This window comes from Myxocyprinus asiaticus, chromosome 3 (genome assembly GCF_019703515.2).
Source record: "Myxocyprinus asiaticus isolate MX2 ecotype Aquarium Trade chromosome 3, UBuf_Myxa_2, whole genome shotgun sequence".
Classification (NCBI taxonomy): domain Eukaryota; kingdom Metazoa; phylum Chordata; class Actinopteri; order Cypriniformes; family Catostomidae; genus Myxocyprinus; species Myxocyprinus asiaticus.
Genome location: NC_059346.1, coordinates 27,437,144 through 27,459,779, shown reverse-complemented (window position 1 = coordinate 27,459,779; position 22,636 = coordinate 27,437,144). Strand labels below are relative to the sequence as shown.

General features: G+C 37.8%; 1 pseudogene; it reads left to right on the top strand.

Annotated features, from left to right (window-relative positions):
• The first annotated feature begins 8,969 nt into the window (after positions 1–8,969).
• LOC127420562 (myosin heavy chain, fast skeletal muscle-like) lies at positions 8,970–20,269 on the top strand (annotated as a pseudogene).
• The last annotated feature ends 2,367 nt before the right edge of the window (positions 20,270–22,636 follow it).

The following is a 22,636-nucleotide window of genomic DNA, read 5'->3' as shown; positions in this document are numbered from 1 at the left end:
TCGCACGAGGAAGCACGAAGCACGAAGCTGGCACGAGCTAGTGTCTACCTCCAATTTCTAATGAGCTGACGACGTCGATTTGTGGTCAAAAAGAAAGCTGTTATTTGAGAGGTATGTTCATCTAATCTAACGTTTAATTTATCCCGAATTTCCATGTGAATGTGAAAACATTTTTTCATTGTTACAGTAGCTAGGTTAAAGAGTAAGCTAGACCCTACACCACATTCAGCATGTTATCTTTATATTGACATGAAATATGAAATGCCATGTTTTCTGATTTAATGACGGAGGTGTGTAAAGCATTTTACAGATGTATATGTTCAATAGCTAAAGTTATACATATGGCTAACCTATGTGTGAAATTGAAGGGTTTGTGCTGTGACTATACTTTAAATCTTTACATGAGTTATTTATGAGCTCTTTATGTGTATTATTGGTCAGTCAGACCAATAAAATCTTCAAAGTTTTTATACCTTATTCAACATTTTAAATATGCAGAGGCAGGGCAAAATGCACTTACATGCCGCAAATGATTTGACTAACTATTTTATTTGGTAATATTCAAAGTAATTGAAGCTATCAGAACATGTGGAAAATAAACCTGAGTAGACACTGTAAATAGAGTTTTGTTTTTTACTGTATTCAGAGCTCAATCTGCAATTTTGGGGTTTCCAGACAGACACCTATAAGCCCTCGTAGTCAGTTTCACACACTGATTTGTACCCAATTTAACAATATTTCTGCTGGACAGTGCAGTTAAAGCTAATAAATGAATGAATAATTGATTGAATGATTGATTGAATTGTGCCTCAATCAGTTATCACCTGTACTTGTATCTTTATATGATTTTACACTCTACCTGATGTTATATGCAGATTAATTCTCTACAATGAGAATAGCTCTTAAAAATGTGTAACTGACTTTTCCTAAACAATTACTGATTTAAAAATGGATGTTATGTTAAAATAACCAGAGATTCCCAGAAACTGTAATAGGTTGAAATAGAACAGGAATAGAAAACTGTCAAATGTCAAAACAACAGTCTGATATTGAATACAAACAATTCAGTGAATGCTAACATGAGTTTAAGAATTCATTTATTCTACATGTGTAGATGTTGAAGCAAAGCAATGCGATATTTACACATTTTGATCATGTGCCATTCATAAAGGTTCTCCCGGTATGGCCACCCCACACTAGGTCTGTGCCCCATCTTGGTCACCCCAGTTAAAATGTCCTGGATACGCCACTGGTCCTGAACAACCACTCACTGTAAACTACACATGCCATACGCAGAAAAATCTTGTTGCTGGGCACAAAACTGGTGCTGTTGCAAGGTGTTGTCTCAATGGATGATGCGTAAGAGATCGCAAGCCACATCATATGCTGACTGGGAGTTTAGTCTCTATAATATATAATTTTTATATTGAATAAATTGTTTGATTTTGTAATACATTTGTTTTCATGGCGTTTTAATAAATGCAATGGCGAACGGGATTAATGGAGTACAGAAGGAGCAGGTGTAAATTTTATTCATTCCAACTGCAATATACTGCTCATTATTCATAAATAAGGGTCGTTGTACAGTCCTGTGTGCCGACGGAGTTACAATCGGGATGCGTTTTGTCCGAATAATTAGTCTTAGCTATAGTTTGATGGTTTTAAATGAGTGTTTAAATTTGACATTGCATGATTTTTCTGACATAAGAAACCAGTAATAAAAAAAATCACTCCCTGCGCTAAACGCCTCCCACATCTGCTGCTGTCTGTCCAAGGAAAAAGTCTTCTTACCTGCTAAGCCAAAATCGTGGAGGAATGGGTTACAATAGCGCATAGTAACATAAACGAATCTTCTAGAATGTTAATATTGTACGTCTGTGTGTGTTACTGTATGGTAATTAAGTGCAAGAAGCGCAAAAATGTTTTTTTTTTTTTTTTTTTTTTTTTTTTTTTTTTTTTGTAATAACGGGCGCACCCTTTCAACCAAAAAAGTCTATTATTTTCAGTTAGATAGCCAAGGTAATTGTTGTGCTGTCAACAATTCGAATTAAATTAGTATTTTCAAGTCACCAAATATTTGTTTCCTAAGTCCAAATCTAGACAGATAAACTCCACAGCACTGTGTTATTGAAAAGAACATTACTTGGGCCTTGTTTCCCAGAAGCATCGTAAGCCTTAGTAGATCGTAGAATCCATCTTAAGATTCATCTTAGTATTGCGGCCCGTTTTCCCAAAAGCATCGTAATTTAAGTAGTACTTGAAAATGCTCGTAGATTAAAGAGTGCTCTGGAGTAATCGTACAGCACTAAGAACATCATAAGGACACAGATTTATGCAGACACCTGCAGGACAATCTCGAAATTACACCTAATACAGTTTAAATACCTATAGCTACACTTTATGCTCATTTAATATCAGTATAAATACATTTTATTTTATTATTATTATTAACCGACAAGGCTAATAATAATAATAACAATAATAAATTCAGAAAATGGTTAGTCAATACTGGATGAACAGATAAATTAATAAGTAAACAAATAAAGTTATTTGTGGACTAGTTAGTAACAACAGAGTGGTGGCATGATTGTTGCAGAGAAGTGTAAAAATTACAGCCAGAGAGAGAAAGAAAAAAGTCAATAAATCACTGCCGTGCATGAAAATTATCCATATAACCTTGCTATATTGAATTAATGCTTGTTGTCTTTAGCAGGACCTTAACTGATCCTAGAAGCTTTAATCTCGACCCACAGAGTCAATTTTGAAAACGAAATATTAAAATGCACATCTGATGAACGAAGCAGTGATTGTGTAATATAAATATATCATTCCGCAAAACAAAATGCAGTCATTATGTTAAGTTGTACATTTAAGAAAATATTTTTCAATATTCCCAGCGAGGTAAATTACAAACATCTTTAAAGATACGCACAAAAATAAGTGGCAATGACGATCAGCACTATATGGTCACATTTCAGCACTGTCACACGGACAGCGACTCTCTTAAGTAGCACTTAAACTGCGTCCTCGCACGTTCATGTAAAAACTAACGAACATTCGTAAAATCGTTGGTAGAAAACTCTCTTAACCGCTGAGATCAATAAATTAGTGCATTTCATTTTAAACTAAAGTGCATAAAATAGTAATAATAATAATAATAATAATAATAATAAAGATTTAGCCAGTTTATTTTCTCAAAGGTTAAGTAAAAAGTAAAACATGAAAACCATTATTTTTACGGCTTCTTTACACACACAGGCACACAAGTTGGTTAGATTTTTATATCTATTCATCCTTGTTCCTCCTACCCAAACATTAATTTAGCCTACGATTTTATGCAAAGTGAAGGAACACGTTTTCATACATTTATCAACAGCACACAGATACATTAGACACAATAGTATCCATCTGCTGAGCCACAGAGCCGTATAGGTTTGACAGAGAAGTATAAATCGGCCTTAAGTCACAGCAGTTTCAGGCCCGCAGTCTCCGGACTGATGTTACGGACGGAGTTAATGACAGAACAATCATGCCGGAAAGCACGGTAAGTTGTTGTCTATGTAAAGTTTTATTAAATCTAGCATTTTTGGTAAACAATTACTTTATTAAGCTAAGTATTTATCTGCAAACTACTGGATCTGTATAGATGTGTTTTATAATGAATATTATTCTGGAAACAGTTCGATTGTCGATCAGGTTGTATTTTTTTTTTTTTTTTTTTTTTTTTTAAATGATTTGGTTTTGAATCATTCAAGCTTTTGTTGTTCAAATAATTATTTTAGTTTAGTTTATTATTATTTAAATTTCTTTAATAACCAATAATCCTCTCAGCAGTCCGAACTGTCCTTTGTAGTCTTCTGATGTCTGATTTCGTAGCTGAACCAAACCAGACAGTTATTGAAGTGCAGAGGACAGACTCAATGACTGCTGAGTAGAACTGTATCAGCAGCGCCTGTGGCAGGTTGAACCTCCTCAGCTGGAAAGAGATTTCCACAATCATCTCCACTGTTTTGAGCGTGTTCAGCTCAAGGTTGTTTTGACTGCACCAGACAGCCAGCTGATCAACCTCCATTCTGTACGCAGACTCATTGTCATCTCGGTTGAGGCCGATGACAGTGGTGTCGTCTGCAAACTTCAGGAGCTTGACAGAGGCGTCCTTGGCGATGCAGTCATTGGTGTAGAAGGAGAAGAGTAGTGGGGAGAGCACACATCCCTGGGGTGCACCAGTGCTGATTGTACAGGTGCTGGAAGTGAGTTTCCGCTGTTTCACAAGCTGCTCCCTAGAAAGGGTCCAGTGATGTTCTTCAGGTGAGCCAACACAAGTATCTCAAATGATTTCATGACCACAGACGTCAGGGTGACAGGTCTGTAGTCATTAAGTCCTGTGATTTTTGGTTTCTTTGGGACAGGAATAATGATTGAGCATTTGAAGCAGCATGGGACTTCATACTGCTCCAGTGATCTATTGAAGATCTGTGTGAAGATGGGGGCCAGCTGGTTAGCACAGGATTGAAGACACACTGGTGAGACGCCATCTGGGCCTGAAGCTTTCCTCGTCTTTTATTTCCGAAAGACGCGGCTCACATCATCTTCACAGATCTTAAGTGCAGGTTGAGTAGCAGGAGGGGGGAGGAGGGGGGTTGCAGGAGGTGTTGGTGTTTGTGTGAAGTGAAGGTCAGAGTGGGTGTGGGGTGTGAGACTGGGCCTTTCAAATCTGCAGTAGAACACATTCAGGTCATCAGCCAGTTGTTGGTCCACCACAGGGTTGGGGGCAGGAGTCCTGTAATTCATAAGTTGTTTCATGCCACTCCACACTGATGCAGGGTCATTAGCTGAAAACTTGTTTTTCAGCTTCTCAGAGTATCTTCTTTTAGCCACTCTGATTTCCTTGTTCAGTGTGTTCCTGGCCTGATTGTACAAGACTTTATCCCCACCCCTGTTAGCATCCTCTTTAGCCTGACGAAGCTGCCTGAGCTCGTAAACCACGGTTTGTCATTGTTGAACTTTAAATAAGTCCTAGTAGGAACGCACATATCCTCACAGAAACTGATATATGATGTAACAGTATCTGTGAGCTCGTCCAGGTCTGTGGCTGCAGCCTCAAAAACACTCCAATCCGTGCAATTGAAACAGGCTTGTAGTTCCTGCTCTGCTTCATTGGTCCGTCTCTTTACAGTCCTTACTACTGGCTTGGTTGATTTTAATTTCTGCCTGTAGGTTGGAAGAAGATGAACCAGACAGTGATCAAAGAGTCCCAAAGCTGCTCTAACGACAGAGCAATATGCATCCTTTATTGTTGTGTAACAATGATCCAGTATGTTCCTGTCTCTGGTGGGGCATGTAATGTCTGTTTGTATTTGGGCAGTTCACGTGTGAGATTTGCTTTGTTAAAATCCCCAAGAATAATAATAACTGAGTCCGGGTATTGATGTTCTGTGTCTGTGATTTGATCAGTCAGCTGTTGCAGCGCTGTGTTCACACACACGTTTGGCGCGATATACACACTCACCAGAATAAATAAGGAAAACTCCCGCGGCACATAGAAAGGCTTACAGTTAATAAAGAGCGCTTCCAGATTAGGACAGCACATTCTCTTTAAACGTTGTTACATCTGTACACCAACTTTCATTGATGCAAAAGCATGTTCCACCGCCTCTCGTTTTCCCCGTTAAATCCGCGATGCGATCTGCTCTGAACCGCTGAAAGCCCGGCAGATGTAACGCGCTGTCCGGAATGGCTTCACTCAGCCAGGTTTCTGTGAAGCACAAGGCAGCAGAGTTTGAAAAGTCCTTGTTTGTGCGGGTGAGGAGATGTAGTTTGTCCGTTTTGTTAGGAAGAGAGCAGAGATTCGCTATTCACATATTGTTCTATTGTCTTAAAGAAATCAATTGCCAAGTTTGGCGGCATGATCTTTACAATATAAGGGTTTCTCATTGCTGATGTGTGAATCAGACTTCAGGATATGACACATTATCAAATGTCTATGGGAAGGGATCAATATGGATTCATTGATGGACAGAATGACAAAATAATCCATTGAATTATATGAGCTAACAGTCTAAATATTATTTTATTTATTTGATTGTGCAGAATATGTATTTGACAAATGAAATATAGCTAAATAATCGAAGGCACGCTTGTGCTGTGGTTATATAAAATATCGGCTGACATAAGAAATGAAAAGTGGCAAGAAAGACGACCATGTCACTAACTCAAAATGTTTGCAATCAAAAGTTAATTTGAGTAGGGATGAATATCAGAGGCATCTGTTTATGTTAGTACAAGATCTCTTTTAAGGTTTTTTTCAACCTTGTCAATCATGTGAAATATTGTCATCTTTTAAGTTAAAATTAATTTAGTAAGTTCAGTTGAAAGAAATTAATTTAAATAAATAAGCACAAAATACAGTCTTAGATCTTTTGTCAATTTGTTGTTTGTTGTGTCTTTGTTTTCTGAAATTTAATAAAAAAAAATAAAATAAAAAATCCCCAAATTATAATAAATATAAATAAAACAAAATAAAATAAATAAATAAGCACAAAATTATCTAATAAGGCCAAATTATTTAGTTTTGTTATGTTTAATGTATTTAATGCTTTTCAAAAGACAATAATTATTAGTTATTAGAAAAGACTAATTGAAAAACAGCTAATTTAGTTATAAATGTTAACATAAAATGTTTTATTTAAATGAAGAGAAACAGTCTTTCAAGTTATATCATGCCTATCATTATTTAGAATTTATATTAGGAAACATCAGAAAAGAGAGTTGTACTGGAGCTAATTTTAGAATAATCTAACTGCAGCCATACACAGGTCCAAGTCTTTTAGACATATATGGCAGACCATAAAATTTGATCTTTGAGTATGCCTGTCTGTGGCATGCAAACCAATCAATCAAAGCAATAAAATATAATATAAATATATACATAAGTAAATGCGTTTTGTGTTATTCAGATGACATCATCAAAATATGACGGCTACATCAATCCAGTGTGGCACTGATTTGTTAATATCAATAATAGTTTGCATATACAGACCAGTTAAAATGACATAGCAAATAATTCAAATCTAGTTTTTACACTGGTAGTGATTCAACTATCTAAAGTTTGCTCAAAATAATTACCTAATTAATTTTGATTTCCTTTTTTAAAACACCATTAGTTTATCTATAAACAAATCAATGTATTTTATTATTTCCTTAACAACTATTACTCATTAGCGGAAATAATTGAAGATAAGTAAATAAGCAGTAATGATCTATATGACTAGCATTTTACACATTTGCATTTACCTTTTGGAAACAAATATGTGGACATCTTGACAAGCAATTATGAAAAGGAATTTATGGCTCCAGCAAAGTCTGCAGATGACTGAACGATGTCTTAATGAAATCTATTAGCTGGCAACATTTTGAGGTCACACTTTATTTGTGTTTATGTTTATGTGTATTTACAACTAATTACTAAGTAATATCCATGAAATTAATTATGAACCTGCTGTATAATTATTTTGTGGAGTTGCTTGTACTTACATTTTGTTATGTTATTATTTTAGTAATAAATAATAGTAACACACTGTAAAATAATGTGTTACCCTTTTTCATTTTTTAATTCACTCATTTCAAAGCTTAATGATCAAGCTAAATATTGAGGTACGAAAACTTTTTAACAAGATATCCTAAATGATTAGTTATTTCCATATTTGCTATTTCCAACTCTGGCTAGCACCAAATGGCCCAGCTGATCAATTTCTTAACTCACATTTTAGCCATATTTGGTGTTGGCCACATTTAACTTCTGCAATGCTTGCAAAGCAAATGTAGTATAAAGAGCAGGGGCTGTCGTGCAAACCTTTGCGCTCAGAAGACCAGCCAGGCTTGTTTGAGGTGAGTTGAACTTTTAATTATGAGCAGAACATAGCTTTAAAGAATAAACAGAATCACAACAGGGTATTACTAGATGATGACAATTAAAGTTAGTTAATAGCATGAGTAGCTGGAGTATCTCAACTACAGCAGAATTTGTAATCTAATTTATGCATTCCTACAACATGTAATTGTAATAGTTTTATAATTTAGGTTTTTCATTCAAATGGTTTTCAGGTAGAAGGTAACCTTTTTATGTGTATTACAGTGTTGAGGACCATCATCAGAGCTTGTAGGAGTGTGGGAAGGTAAAGATGCAAATAACTACTATTATGAACAAACAATAAACAATACATTGTTAACAGCATTAATTAATCTTTGTTCATGTTAGTTGATAAAAAATACAATTGTTCAATTTTGGTTCAAGTTAGTTCATAGTGCATTAATGTTAACAAGCAAATCATTTGATTTTAAAATGTATTAGTATAGGTTGAAATAAACATTAACTAAGATAAAAATAAATAAGCAAAAATAAATAAATACTTTAAAAGTATTGTATAGTTAGTTCATGTTCACTAATGTTGTTAACTGATGTTAACAAATATAACCTTATTGTGAAGTGTTACCAATAACTCTATAAATACAAAACGGTAAAAAGAAAAAGACAGATAGGTAAGTTATCCCAAAACCATTCACTGACATATTATACAAACGTTTTGTGAAAAACCTTCAAAAAAAGTTGTGTAAAAAGTTACAATCAAATTTGTTGTTACATTTTGCATTCTGCAAGTTATTAGTTTATTACAGCATAGGTGCACTATTGGTAACCATTCTGAATCATTCTCTGATATTTTCTAAGAGGAAGACAGCAGCATAACACTGTGTTTACACTGAAGGCAGGAGTGTAGTAACCATTATACAGTAACTGGGGTAAAAATGTTGTAATACCCCCACCTCAATAGTTTTAACATCCTTCCTACCTTACTCACTAAAGGTGATGCAGTAGACATTTTGTATGATCAGATGTAATTTAAAAGAAGAAATTTATCTCCTTTTTTCATGTGGCTGTGACCATCTTTGAATTGCAGCAGAAAGCTGCCATCATGAGTACGGACGCGGAGATGGCCATTTATGGCAAGGCTGCCATATATCTACGTAAGCCTGAGAAGGAGAGAATTGAGGCTCAGAACAAGCCCTTTGATGCTAAGACTGCCTGCTATGTGGTTGATGTTAAAGATCTGTACGTCAAAGGAACGATCAAGAGCAGAGATGGTGGCAAAGTCACCGTTATTGTGCTTGACACTAAGGAGGTGAAATTTCCTTATTCCATGTAAACTAGATGCTCAATACATTAATCATTGCATTTTTTCTCTGGTAAATCTAATAAATGACCATTATAGGAGAGAGTTGCTAAAGAGGATGATGTCCACCCAATGAATCCTCCCAAGTATGACAAGATTGAGGACATGGCCATGATGACCCATCTCAATGAACCCTCTGTGCTGTATAACCTCAAAGAGCGTTATGCAGCTTGGATGATCTACGTAAGTTATGAAATAATGTAAAATAGCGTCTAAATCAGTGGCGTATAAACAATTATAACTGGGGTTATAATGTTTGTTCCCCCCCACACTTTTTAGAAGATAATTACATGATGTAGTGTGTTGTTGCACTTAGTGTGTCGTTGCAATTTTCAAATGGTTTTTTCACTAAATATATAAAATTACATTTGTCTGTGATGCTGTAATCTGACCACTTCTCTGCTCATTTCAGACCTACTCTGGACTTTTCTGTGCTACTGTGAACCCCTACAAGTGGCTCCCAGTATATGATGCAGAAGTGGTGGCTGCCTACAGAGGCAAAAAGCGTATGGAGGCCCCACCCCACATCTTCTCTGTCTCTGACAATGCCTATCAGTTCATGCTTACTGGTAAGATCTTAATTTTAACAAGGTGATTTTGATTTGTTGAATCCAGATTTGACAAAACAATTACTTAAACATTATTACCTTTAACTTTACAGACAGAGAAAACCAGTCTGTCCTGATTACGTATGTATCTACTGTTATGAGATGTAAAGAACAGTTATATTTTCTTCTCATGGAACTTGCACATGTCTAATCATCTTCTGTCTTATCATCTCTCATAAACCAGTGGAGAATCTGGTGCTGGAAAGACTGTGAACACCAAACGTGTCATTCAGTACTTTGCCACAGTTGCAGTGGTGGGTGACAAGAAGAAAGATCAAGCTCCTGGCAAAATGCAGGTATAGAATGAGAAATAATGTATGCTCATATGTTAAAAACAAATAATAATAATAATTACAGAGAGTTACAATGATCTCACACAATATATGACTACAATATTGAACATTATTAGTTGAATTTGTAAAATATGTATATGTACAATTTGTAAAATATTTTCTGCAAACGTTTAGACATGAGACATTTAATAAATTAAAACCCTTCACACAACACAGGGATCTCTTGAAGACCAGATCATTGCCGCCAACCCTCTGCTTGAGGCTTATGGTAATGCCAAGACAGTGAGAAATGACAACTCATCTCGTTTTGTAAGTTTACCAGTTATTATTTATATAAAATGCAATTGGTCAGTTGGGTTTTTCCTATAAACAGTTCCTTAAGATGCCTTTTAAAGTTTTATAAAGCTTGCTGTTTTTGCTCAATAGCAACAGTGTTATTTTGTTTATACAGGGTAAATTCATCAGAATTCACTTTGGCACAAGTGGAAAACTGGCTAGTGCTGATATTGAGACATGTAGGTGGACATGCTTTTAATTGATCAATCTGCATATATTTCTTTGTCTATCACTCTTCAGAACATGACTTTCTTACATTCTCTCAACAGATCTACTGGAGAAGTCTAGAGTGACATTCCAGCTTCCAGATGAGAGAGGCTACCACATCTTCTACCAGATGATGACCAACCATAAGCCTGAGCTGATAGGTAAGTGGACACATTTAAATCAAAGCTCTTTTTGAAATGCAAAATAAGATTGTAAACAAACTCATTCATAAATGCTCTGTGTATCTTACAGAAATGACACTCATTACCACCAACCCTTATGACTTCCCCATGTGCAGTCAGGGTCAGATCACAGTGGCAAGCATTGATGATAAAGAGGAGCTGGTTGCAACTGATGTGAGTCATTGCTAATCTGATTACTGACATTTGCTATATAAATATGTCAGATACTAGTACTCATCCTCTACTGTAATATCCAGACTGCTATTGACATTCTGGGCTTTAGTGCTGAGGAGAAGATGGGCATCTTCAAGTTCACTGGAGCTGTGCTGCATCATGGTAACATGAAGTTCAAGCAGAAGCAGCGTGAGGAGCAGGCTGAGCCTGATGGCACAGAGGGTAAAACTAAATAGTTTAAATGTATTTTATCCTTTATTGAGAGATCCCTTTCTATTTGCATGGTGAAAAGGTTTGTTTTAATTGTCAAGTAATGGGATAGATTTTTTAAAATGTTTTCATTTGCAGAGGCTGACAAAGTCGCCTACCTTCTGGGCTTGAACTCTGCTGATATGCTGAAGGCTTTGTGTTACCCCAGAGTGAAGGTCGGAAATGAGTTTGTGACCAAAGGTCAAACCGTGCCACAGGTATGTAGAAACATATGCCCAGCTAAGGAATCAGGTATGCAAACTCATTAGAGGTGAAAAAGGTGAGAAAGTCATAGCAGGTGTTCTATATATTGAATTTTTGTTGATTTGTTTGTTGTATTTAAAGCTTTTTTTGGTTGCATTCAAAGCTCTTAAAGTGTTTAAGTTTAAAACAACCCTTTAAAGTTATTTTAATAAGGAAAATGTAGAAAATTTTACCAAACAATTTGGGCACATTAGCTTAAAAAAAAGGTGACTTTAGCTGAAAGATGAGTAGCTTGCATCCCTGGGAATACACCTGAAAATGAGTGAATCTGACAAATTATTGCAAATGCAGAAGAATTTTGAATAAAAAAAAAATACACTGTATTCTATCCACAGGTGTACAACTCTGTTAGTGCTTTGGCCAAATCTATCTATGAGAGGATGTTCTTGTGGATGGTCATTCGTATCAATCAGATGTTGGATACAAAACAAGCCAGACAGTTCTTCATTGGTGTGCTGGATATTGCTGGTTTTGAGATCTTTGATGTAAGAATTTTTCAGTTATGTCATTTAAATGCAAGCTGACTCAAATTCAGTGTTAAGTAAATGTTTCTCTCTCTCTCTCCAGTATAACAGCATGGAGCAGCTGTGCATCAACTTCACCAATGAGAAACTGCAACAGTTCTTCAACCACCACATGTTTGTGCTGGAACAAGAGGAGTACAAGAAGGAGGGCATTATTTGGGAGTTTATTGACTTCGGCATGGACTTGGCTGCTTGTATTGAGCTCATTGAGAAGGTTTTTACTGGCTTGCTTATAAATTATTATAATTTGCTATTCTTAAAATCTGAAACTTTTTAATAATACTCTTTAATCATTTACAAATAGCCCATGGGTATATTCTCCATCCTTGAAGAGGAGTGCATGTTCCCCAAGGCTACAGACACTTCCTTCAAGAACAAACTGTATGATCAGCACCTTGGCAAAAATCAAGCCTTCCAAAAACCAAAGCCTGCCAAAGGCAAAGCTGAGGCCCACTTCTCTCTTGTTCATTACGCTGGAACTGTGGATTACAACATCGTTGGCTGGTTGGACAAGAACAAGGATCCACTGAATGAGTCTGTTGTGCAGCTGTACCAGAAGTCTTCTGTCAAACTTCTGGCTACTCTCTACCCACCTGTTGTTGAGGGTAAGTATGTATGTATTACAAGAGAATATTTTACATACAGAATGATTGAATTAGCGCATTTGAATTGGCAATTTGGCTCATTATTTCAATGTTTGTAAAGACACTAGCAAGAAGGGAGGCAAGAAGAAGGGTGGCTCCATGCAGACTGTGTCCTCCCAGTTCAGGGTATGTAAAGAGGATACTGAAATTGATATGAAAACAATATTAATTAATTAGAAAAAAGTGACAACCATTTTTTATTCTCCACAGGAGAACTTGGGCAAGCTTATGACCAACTTGAGGAGCACTCATCCTCACTTTGTGCGTTGTCTAATTCCCAATGAGTCCAAGACTCCAGGTAAGGTAATGAAGGGCTTACATATATTCTGACATTAGCACAATATATGATAATGGTCGTGTGACATTTTCATGTTTTGAGCTCAATATGTAAGTTGTTCTTTATAGGTCTCATGGAGAACTTCCTAGTTATCCACCAGCTGAGATGTAACGGTGTACTGGAGGGTATCAGAATCTGCAGAAAAGGCTTCCCCAGCAGAATCCTCTATGGTGACTTCAAACAGAGGTAAATGGGACTGCATGAAAATACTGTTGGAGTGTTATCTCAGTGTAAAGATAAAAGGCATTTTATTAAATCTTCCACAGATACAAGGTGCTGAATGCCAGTGTTATTCCTGAGGGACAGTTTATGGACAACAAGAAGGCCTCTGAGAAACTCCTGGGATCCATCGATGTTAATCATGACGAGTATAGATTTGGGCACACTAAGGTTCATATTCAGCATTAAAACAATTCAAAGATTCAATAACCATGCTGTATGTTTTCAGCTATGATTTAAACAAACTCTACATTATTGTGCATGTATCCAGGTGTTCTTCAAAGCTGGTCTTCTGGGTACTCTTGAAGAGATGCGTGATGAGAAACTGGCTGCTCTGGTTACAATGACTCAGGCTCTCTGCCGTGGTTACCTGATGAGGAGGGAGTTTGTAAAGATGATGGAGAGGAGGTGAGTTATATAAGGGATAATGTACAGTCAGCCATTTGTTATCGCAAAATAAACCTAGACAGGGTGATCAGTTGAAACTGTTATTAAGTGAGAAGAATTAAATCCCAGAGTCTATACAAACAGCTCAATTTCACCTCTGTTTGCATCAGTGTTCTGTTAGTGTTTATTTTGCAAAATGATTGCTCATTATCTCACTAATTACAAGACTATTTGCTAAATAAATAAATAAATGGATTTGAAACATTGATTTAAGTTGAAATTATTTTATTAGCTTCCTTGTAGAAACTGTAGAGTTATACAAGAAGTACAAAAGTGACTGGCAATACTCTGATTACTAGTCTGATATCACTTAATACCCGGATAAGCAAGTATTCCAGAGAGCAGTGTAATACATTTTGATATTCATGACATTTAATGACCAATTATTCACAGGGAGTCAATTTACACCATTCAATACAACATCCGCTCATTCATGAATGTCAAACACTGGCCATGGATGAAGGTTTACTACAAGATTAAGCCTCTGCTGAAGAGTGCGGAAACTGAGAAGGAGCTGGCAAACATGAAAGAGGACTATGCAAAATGCAAAGAAGATCTAGCAAAGGCTGAGGCTAAAAAGAAGGAGCTTGAGGAGAAGATGGTAGCACTGCTACAAGAGAAGAATGATCTGCAGCTTCAAGTTGCTTCTGTAAGTATGCTTTAATGAATTCACTGAAATTTGGTTTCATTATAAAATTATACATATTTTTTACAATAATATGTAAAATCCTTTTTATCTGTCAGGAATCTGAGAATCTCTCAGATGCTGAGGAGAGGTGTGAGGGTCTGATCAAGAGCAAAATCCAGCTTGAAGCTAAACTCAAAGAGACAACTGAGAGACTGGAGGATGAGGAAGAAATCAATGCTGAACTCACAGCCAAGAAGAGGAAACTGGAGGATGAGTGCTCTGAGCTGAAGAAAGACATTGATGACCTGGAGCTCACCTTGGCTAAAGTGGAAAAGGAAAAACATGCCACTGAAAATAAGGTTTGATATTGAGTTGGTTTAACATAAAATGTAACAAATTGAAAAACATAAGCTAATTTGGTACCAAATATCACACAGGTCAAGAACCTGACTGAGGAAATGGCAGCACAGGATGAGAGCATTGCCAAGCTTACAAAGGAGAAGAAAGCCCTCCAAGAGGCACATCAGCAGACACTGGATGATCTCCAGGCAGAGGAGGACAAAGTCAACACACTGACCAAAGCCAAGACAAAGCTTGAGCAACAAGTTGATGATGTGAGTTATTATAATAACATGCAACTAATTTAAAGGTTCACTCAGTAATTTTTTCCTCATTTAAAAATTTTTACTTGTAAAGAAATTAAAAGTAATATTGAAACATATGTATAAAATCATAACCACTTATGTGAGATGATGACTTCAGTCATATCAGTATCATTATAAAAGCTCTTTCATTCCACATGGGGCAGGGGTACCTCATGGGGGCTGCCATGTTAGCATCACATGACCAACTGAATACTACTCCCTTAATCTCAGTAACTGCCCTGTTATTGTAAACTTCAATTCATGGATTCAGTTAATCCTGGCTTACTGTGCATAGTGAATTTCTACAATGGCATTGGTAACTGAAAACAACTATGTTTGAATGATGCAAAATCCTGGCCACTACGTGTCAGTGTAAGCCAATGTTAGCCACTTCGACATACTTCAAAAAATTACTGAGTGCACCTTTAATAAATTCTATATATCCTTTGAATTTTTAAATATTTGACATGTTGTTGACCCATAGCTTGAGGGTTCTCTTGAACAAGAGAAGAAGCTCCGCATGGACCTAGAGAGAGCCAAGAGAAAGCTTGAAGGGGACCTGAAACTGGCCCAAGAATCCATCATGGACCTGGAGAATGACAAGCAGCAATCAGATGAGAAACTGAAAAAGTGGGAAACTGAGAAAAAAAACAACAAAAAAAAAAAACAACAAAAAAAAAAAAACATAACAGCATTAGAACTTATAGGTTATCTTGATATTTTGCATACATGTTTTTGCTTAATTCAAAAGGAAAGACTTTGAAACAAGCCAGCTGCTCAGCAAGATTGAAGATGAACAATCTCTGGGAGCTCAACTCCAGAAGAAGATCAAGGAGCTTCAGGTATTTAATTGGACTCTTTTGTAACATTGTTGAAAATAGTAAAATCAAGATCTATAAAGTTTCTCTAATTGCCCCTGTAGGCACGCATTGAGGAACTGGAGGAAGAGATCGAGGCTGAGCGTGCTGCTCGTGCAAAGGTGGAGAAGCAGAGAGCTGATCTCTCCAGGGAACTTGAGGAGATCAGTGAGAGGCTTGAGGAGGCTGGAGGAGCAACTGCTGCTCAGATTGAGATGAATAAGAAGCGTGAGGCTGAATTCCAGAAGCTGCGTCGTGACCTTGAAGAGGCCACCCTCCAGCATGAAGCCACTGCTGCTGCCCTCCGCAAGAAGCAGGCCGACAGTGTGGCTGAGCTGGGAGAGCAAATCGACAATCTCCAGCGTGTCAAGCAAAAGCTTGAGAAGGAGAAGAGTGAATACAAAATGGAGATTGATGATCTCTCCAGCAACATGGAGGCTGTTGCCAAAGCAAAGGTTGAGAGCTATAACTTTAAATTAATATATCACATTTTTTGGATTACCAAAGATCTAATGACTTTGGTCTTTGCAGGCTAATCTTGAGAAGATGTGCCGCACCCTTGAAGACCAACTCAGTGAAATTAAGTCCAAGAATGATGAGAACCTTCGCCAGTTAAATGACCTCAGTGCTCAAAGAGCAAGACTTCAAACTGAAAATGGTAAAACATTGTACATTATCTATTTAAATGAAACAAGATTATTTAGGATTTAATTTCATCAACTAAGAAATACCTTGCATGGAAAATAAAATTACAGTGACCACATTATGTTTATACAAAATATATTTATGTAGCAATACAAAATCCATTAATAAAATATATAAATATATAAATAAACACCACTGTCCACTGATGATAATTTAAGATAATATATTTTCAAAATAAATTCTTATGGCATCAGTAACAGTTCTGTTTGTACTGAACTGGCATAATGCATCTAAATCTCAAAAGGTGAGTTTGGCCGTCAGCTGGAGGAGAAGGAGGCTCTAATTTCTCAGCTCACTAGAGGCAAACAAGCTTTCACTCAACAAATTGAAGAGGTTAAGAGGCAGATTGAAGAGGAGGTTAAGGTAATAGAACATAATTATTGGGAACATATACTTGCCAGTTGCTGCTCACCGAACAACAGAGCTAACATCATCTAACTTGGTCTCCTAGGCCAAGAATGCTCTGGCTCATGCTGTGCAGTCAGCCCGTCATGACTGCGACCTGCTCCGTGAGCAGTTTGAGGAAGAGCAGGAGGCAAAGGCTGAGCTGCAGCGGGGAATGTCTAAGGCCAACAGTGAGGTTGCTCAGTGGAGAACCAAATACGAAACTGATGCCATCCAGCGTACAGAGGAGCTTGAAGAGTCCAAGTATGAACATCAGAAGAGCTTATCAACATGTGTTTAAATGTGAAAATGTTTCATCATAAGATTAATGTTGACAAATTCATAACAGGAAGAAGCTGGCTCAGCGTTTGCAAGAGGCAGAGGAACAAATTGAGGCAGTGAACTCCAAATGTGCCTCTCTGGAGAAGACAAAACAAAGACTCCAAGGTGAAGTGGAGGACCTTATGATTGATGTGGAAAGAGCCAATGGCTTGGCTGCCAACCTTGACAAGAAGCAGAGGAACTTTGACAAGGTAAATTATTGAAGTCTTTCTGTGAAATGAGAATTTCTCTCTCAAGGTAAATTAGGTAAGTAATAATATTTTTAGGTTAATCTGAAATATCTCTACCCAAGGTCCTGGCAGAATGGAAGCAGAAGTATGAGGAAGGTCAGGCAGAGCTGGAAGGTGCCCAGAAAGAGGCTCGCTCACTCAGCACTGAGCTGTTCAAGATGAAGAACTCCTATGAGGAGAGTCTGGATCAGCTGGAGACACTCAAGAGAGAAAACAAGAATCTGCAGCGTAAGCAATTCTTGAATTAATAAATAGAATAATTAATAAATCTAATAAATCTACACAGTCAGAGTTTTACATATATTGGCTATTTTCCAACAGATTTTAACATTGTTCCTCCAAACAGAATCTGTAATATTTCACAGTGTATATGTACTATTCATAAGAGGTAGATCATATTTTATTTCTCTTTCATAGAGGAGATCTCAGATCTTACAGAGCAGTTAGGTGAGACTGGTAAGAGCATTCATGAGCTGGAGAAGTCCAAGAAGGCAGTGGAGACTGAAAAGGCTGAGATTCAGACTGCTCTGGAAGAGGCTGAAGTGAGTACTTCAAGATTTAGATTTAAATTGTTAGATTGTGTCAGAGCTGTGGTGCAGTAGGCTGTGCACATTTTCAATACATAAAAGAGCTGTTGGCTCATGGGAACCCAGGTCTGAGACTGGCCTGGGTCATTTACTGATTCACATGAACTCCCTCATATGAATTCCCTTCTATGTCTACATTCAACTTTCCTATACAACACAGCTAAAAAGCCAAAAAATAAAGATATTAAAAAACTAAATTGTTAACACCTTGCTAGAACTACTACACTACTTTGTGATGAAGGATTTTGTTCTTTAAACTTTTATATGACTATTAACAGGGCACCCTGGAGCATGAAGAGTCCAAGATTCTTCGTGTCCAGCTTGAGCTAAACCAGGTCAAGAGTGAGATTGACAGGAAGCTTGCAGAGAAGGATGAGGAGATGGAACAGATCAAGAGGAACAGCCAGAGAGTCACTGAGTCCATGCAGAGCACTCTGGACTCTGAAGTCAGGAGCAGGAATGATGCCCTGAGAATCAAGAAGAAGATGGAGGGAGATCTTAATGAGATGGAGATTCAACTGAGCCATTCCAATCGGCAGGCTGCTGAGGCCCAGAAACAGCTGAGGAATGTTCAGGGACAACTCAAGGTATGTGACCTCTCTCTGGCTTTCGGTTTTAAAAGTATGCAAATAACAGTGTATGCAAAATAAAATTTTAAAAGCAAAAACTAATCAGGGAGCCCTCCAAAAATTGTTGTGTACAGGATGCCCAACTGCACCTTGATGATGCCGTGAGAGGACAGGAAGACATGAAGGAGCAGGTGGCCATGGTGGAGCGCAGAAACACTCTGATGCAGGCTGAGATTGAGGAGCTGAGAGCTGCTCTGGAGCAGACAGAGAGAGGTCGCAAAGTGGCTGAACAAGAGCTGGTGGATGCCAGTGAGCGTGTTGGACTGCTGCACTCACAGGTAATCATTACACTAGATTTCTCTTAAAACAATAGCAATCAAATGCATATGTAAGATTTCACTTTATTATGCACTATTTCCTATATTTCAGAACACAAGCCTTCTGAACACCAAGAAGAAGCTTGAGGCTGACCTTGTCCAAATTCAGGGTGAAGTTGATGATATCGTTCAGGAAGCAAGAAATGCTGAGGAAAAGGCTAAGAAGGCCATCACTGATGTTAGTTTTTAAGTATAAAAATTACATCCATTTAAACAAACAATTGAGTCAAAATTGACCTCTTGGAGTGTCGCAAAGATTATTATTAATTTTTTATGTCAATTAGGCTGCAATGATGGCAGAAGAGCTCAAAAAGGAGCAGGACACCAGTGCTCACCTGGAGAGGATGAAAAAGAACCTAGAGGTCACAGTGAAGGACCTGCAGCACCGTCTGGATGAGGCTGAGAATCTGGCCATGAAGGGAGGAAAGAAACAACTTCAGAAACTGGAGTCCAGAGTAAGCTTGCCTTTTTTCAATGTTCATAGTCTTGATGTGGGTAGAGTGAAATGTATGTCATGTCCTAATATTGTACTGTATGTTATATTTTGGATTGCCAAAACATATTTTCTTTAAGTTTAATGAGATTTAAAATATGTTTTTTTAGGTCCGTGAGCTTGAGACTGAAGTTGAGGGAGAACAGAGACGTGGAGCTGATGCTGTTAAAGGTGTCCGCAAATATGAGAGGAGAGTGAAGGAGCTCACCTACCAGGTAAAGAAATTAAAATTTCAGGTGTAATTAATAGCATTATTTTTCGAGTCTGATGTATGTGTATTTCCTGCAGACTGAGGAGGATAAAAAGAACATCAACAGACTGCAGGATCTGGTTGACAAGCTTCAGCTGAAGGTCAAGGCTTACAAGAGGCAGGCTGAAGAAGCTGTGAGTATATAATTTGAGAATTATGAACATTTTAGATGTTTTGCTGTTGTGAGAACTATTTACCTGGCGTTGCAGGAGGAACAAGCCAACACTCACCTGTCCAAATTGAGGAAGTCGCAGCATGAGCTGGAGGAGGCTGAGGAGCGTGCCGACATCGCCGAATCTCAGGTCAACAAGCTCAGAGCCAAGAGCCGTGATGCTGGAAAGGTAATTCATTTTTTCAAGTGCATGCATTTTCAAATTTCAACCACAAATGTATAGCTTTATTTAAATGGCTCATTTATTTTCTTTAATACTAATACATTTTCTCACTACTTTTTTTTTTTTTTTTTTCAAGGGCAAAGAGGCAGCTGAGTGAAAACATCTCACATACAATGTATGTCTCTGAAACTGTGGCATTAATTCTAAATAAAGCTTGAAATGCAGCAGCTTTTCCTTAATGTTCTTTAATGATTTTTCTTGATTTATTTTATTGTTCACTCACTATTGTTTATGTTTTGATACCACACAATGCTTCAGTATAATCTATGAGATGTTTATATGTCTATATGTATAAAAGTAGTTTTTGAGCTAAATACTCTTTACATTGAGCTGTACATTTTTCCGTACTAGCAACATTAGCCTGTTTAGAAAGCAAAACATTTAAATTATGATACTGTTTATCACAAAACTACCACAAATATTTAGTAAAAATAAAGCTAAAACATTATCACATATTTTATATCTTTTGAATTAAATGTGAATTTAACCATGTCTCTCTGATAAAATATCATCCTCTTATGAACCATAATGCTAAGCTAAGTGTTAGCTTAAAAGAATAGGTAAAGCGTAAAATAATAAAAACGAAGGTGATATCAGTGATTAAAACATAGAAATACTGAAATAGAGAACATTGTTCACTTACTTTTGCGCTGAAACTGCCCTGAAAAGTGCTGTTTGTGGGGTTGAAATGCCCCGTTTCCCACAGATTATTGGTGATAAGGGCTTCTTTAAATTTCCACCAGATCGTTGCATCAGGAAAAACACAGGATTTTACATAAATGATGATGATGATGATAATTCACGGGTCACCATCACTATTATCACGTCTGCTCTATTAGACACAACTGACCCGCAGCAGCTGTTGGTTGATATGAATTATTATTATTTATTTTTTTTACGAAGAAATAGTGTAAACTCTGATTGCAAACTGTTTTATATATATATATATATATATATATATATATATATATATATATATATATATATATATATATATATATGTGTGTGTGTGTGTGTGTGTGTGTGTGTGTGGCAGACTTTGTGCTGTCGCTTTGGCAGATATGAGGTCAAATATGATCTATCAATGATCTTATCTGATCAAGATCACCATATTGAACGTGCAGGGTGACGAGATGACAAGCACACACATCTGAAGTTGAACTAACACAGGTACTCCACTAAAACAACCTATAATTTTGCTCGATATATTGCGTTTGTGCTTAGATTAAATCTCAACTGCATCTGGGAGAAACAGCACACCGGTTTTGTTCGCGCTTTCTTTGTCTTTTATTTATTTATTTTTTTGCATTTTTTGGATTTTATTATCATATAGTAACACACAGATATAGTGATTGATGTATGTCCTCATGAAATCATACACACTCTCCTCAAAATCCCTACACCGTAACGAAAGAATGAATGGATGTACATGCAACAACAACGTCCTGGTTACTTTCATATCCTCCGTTCATGATGGAGGGAACGAGACATTGTGTCGATGTAGTGACACTAGGGGTCGCCCTTGGGAGCCCCGAACACCTCTGATCTTTGAAAAAAGGCCAATGGGAATTGGCGAGTGGAATTTGCATGCCACTCCCCCGGACATACAGGTATAAAAGGAGCTGGCTCGCAACCACTCATTCAGGTTTTGTGCTGAGGAGCCGAGACAAAATCCCGGCCATTTCAGCGGGTAGTTCAGTGTTGTGGCAAGAGGGACACAATGTCTCGTTCCCTCCATCAGGGAACGGAGGTTACGAAAGTAACCAGGACGTTCCCGATCTGTCACTCACTCGACGTTGTGTCGTAGTGACACTAGGGGTCCTTATACAAAACGCACAACGACTGAACTGTGTTACGTGGACTGGCAGTGCGAGAAGGGCAGACCACTGTGTGCCTCGTAGCCAGTGCACCAGGCTGTCACGTAACCTCCCCCAACGCTCCTACGATCGTCGAACGGTCCCTTGTATTTTGGGGATAAGTCGACTGCCCAAAAAATGGGGACAGGCTAGCCCAGCCATGGCCTCTTCTCCTCTTTTCTCCCCAAAAAGAGTGAAAATCGTTTACCGACTGGGGGCCATAAGTGTCCACGTCGGGGGGGTTTCACTCCCAAGGGGAAGACACTGTAGAGAGTACACCCCATCCCAAGGGGGGGTATTTGAGTGGAAATACATCACATGGTCTTACCGAGTTTTGTCGGAAGTATGTCATATGGAGAAGTCCTGTGGTAGGTCCTACCCGAGGGGGGAGGAGCTCTACAGACATGGTGACCAGGGGCAGAGGAACCTCTGCCCAAGGAAGACGCAGTTTAACAGGGAAACCATTTTGCGGAAGATACATCACACAGGGTTACCTATGGGGAACCAGCGCATGTGGAGCACCTACCCCAGTACAGGGCCTAGTTAGCACACGTACTGGGCCAGCAGCGAGTTTCTCCACAAACCCGCCTGCCACAGGGCTAAGGAGG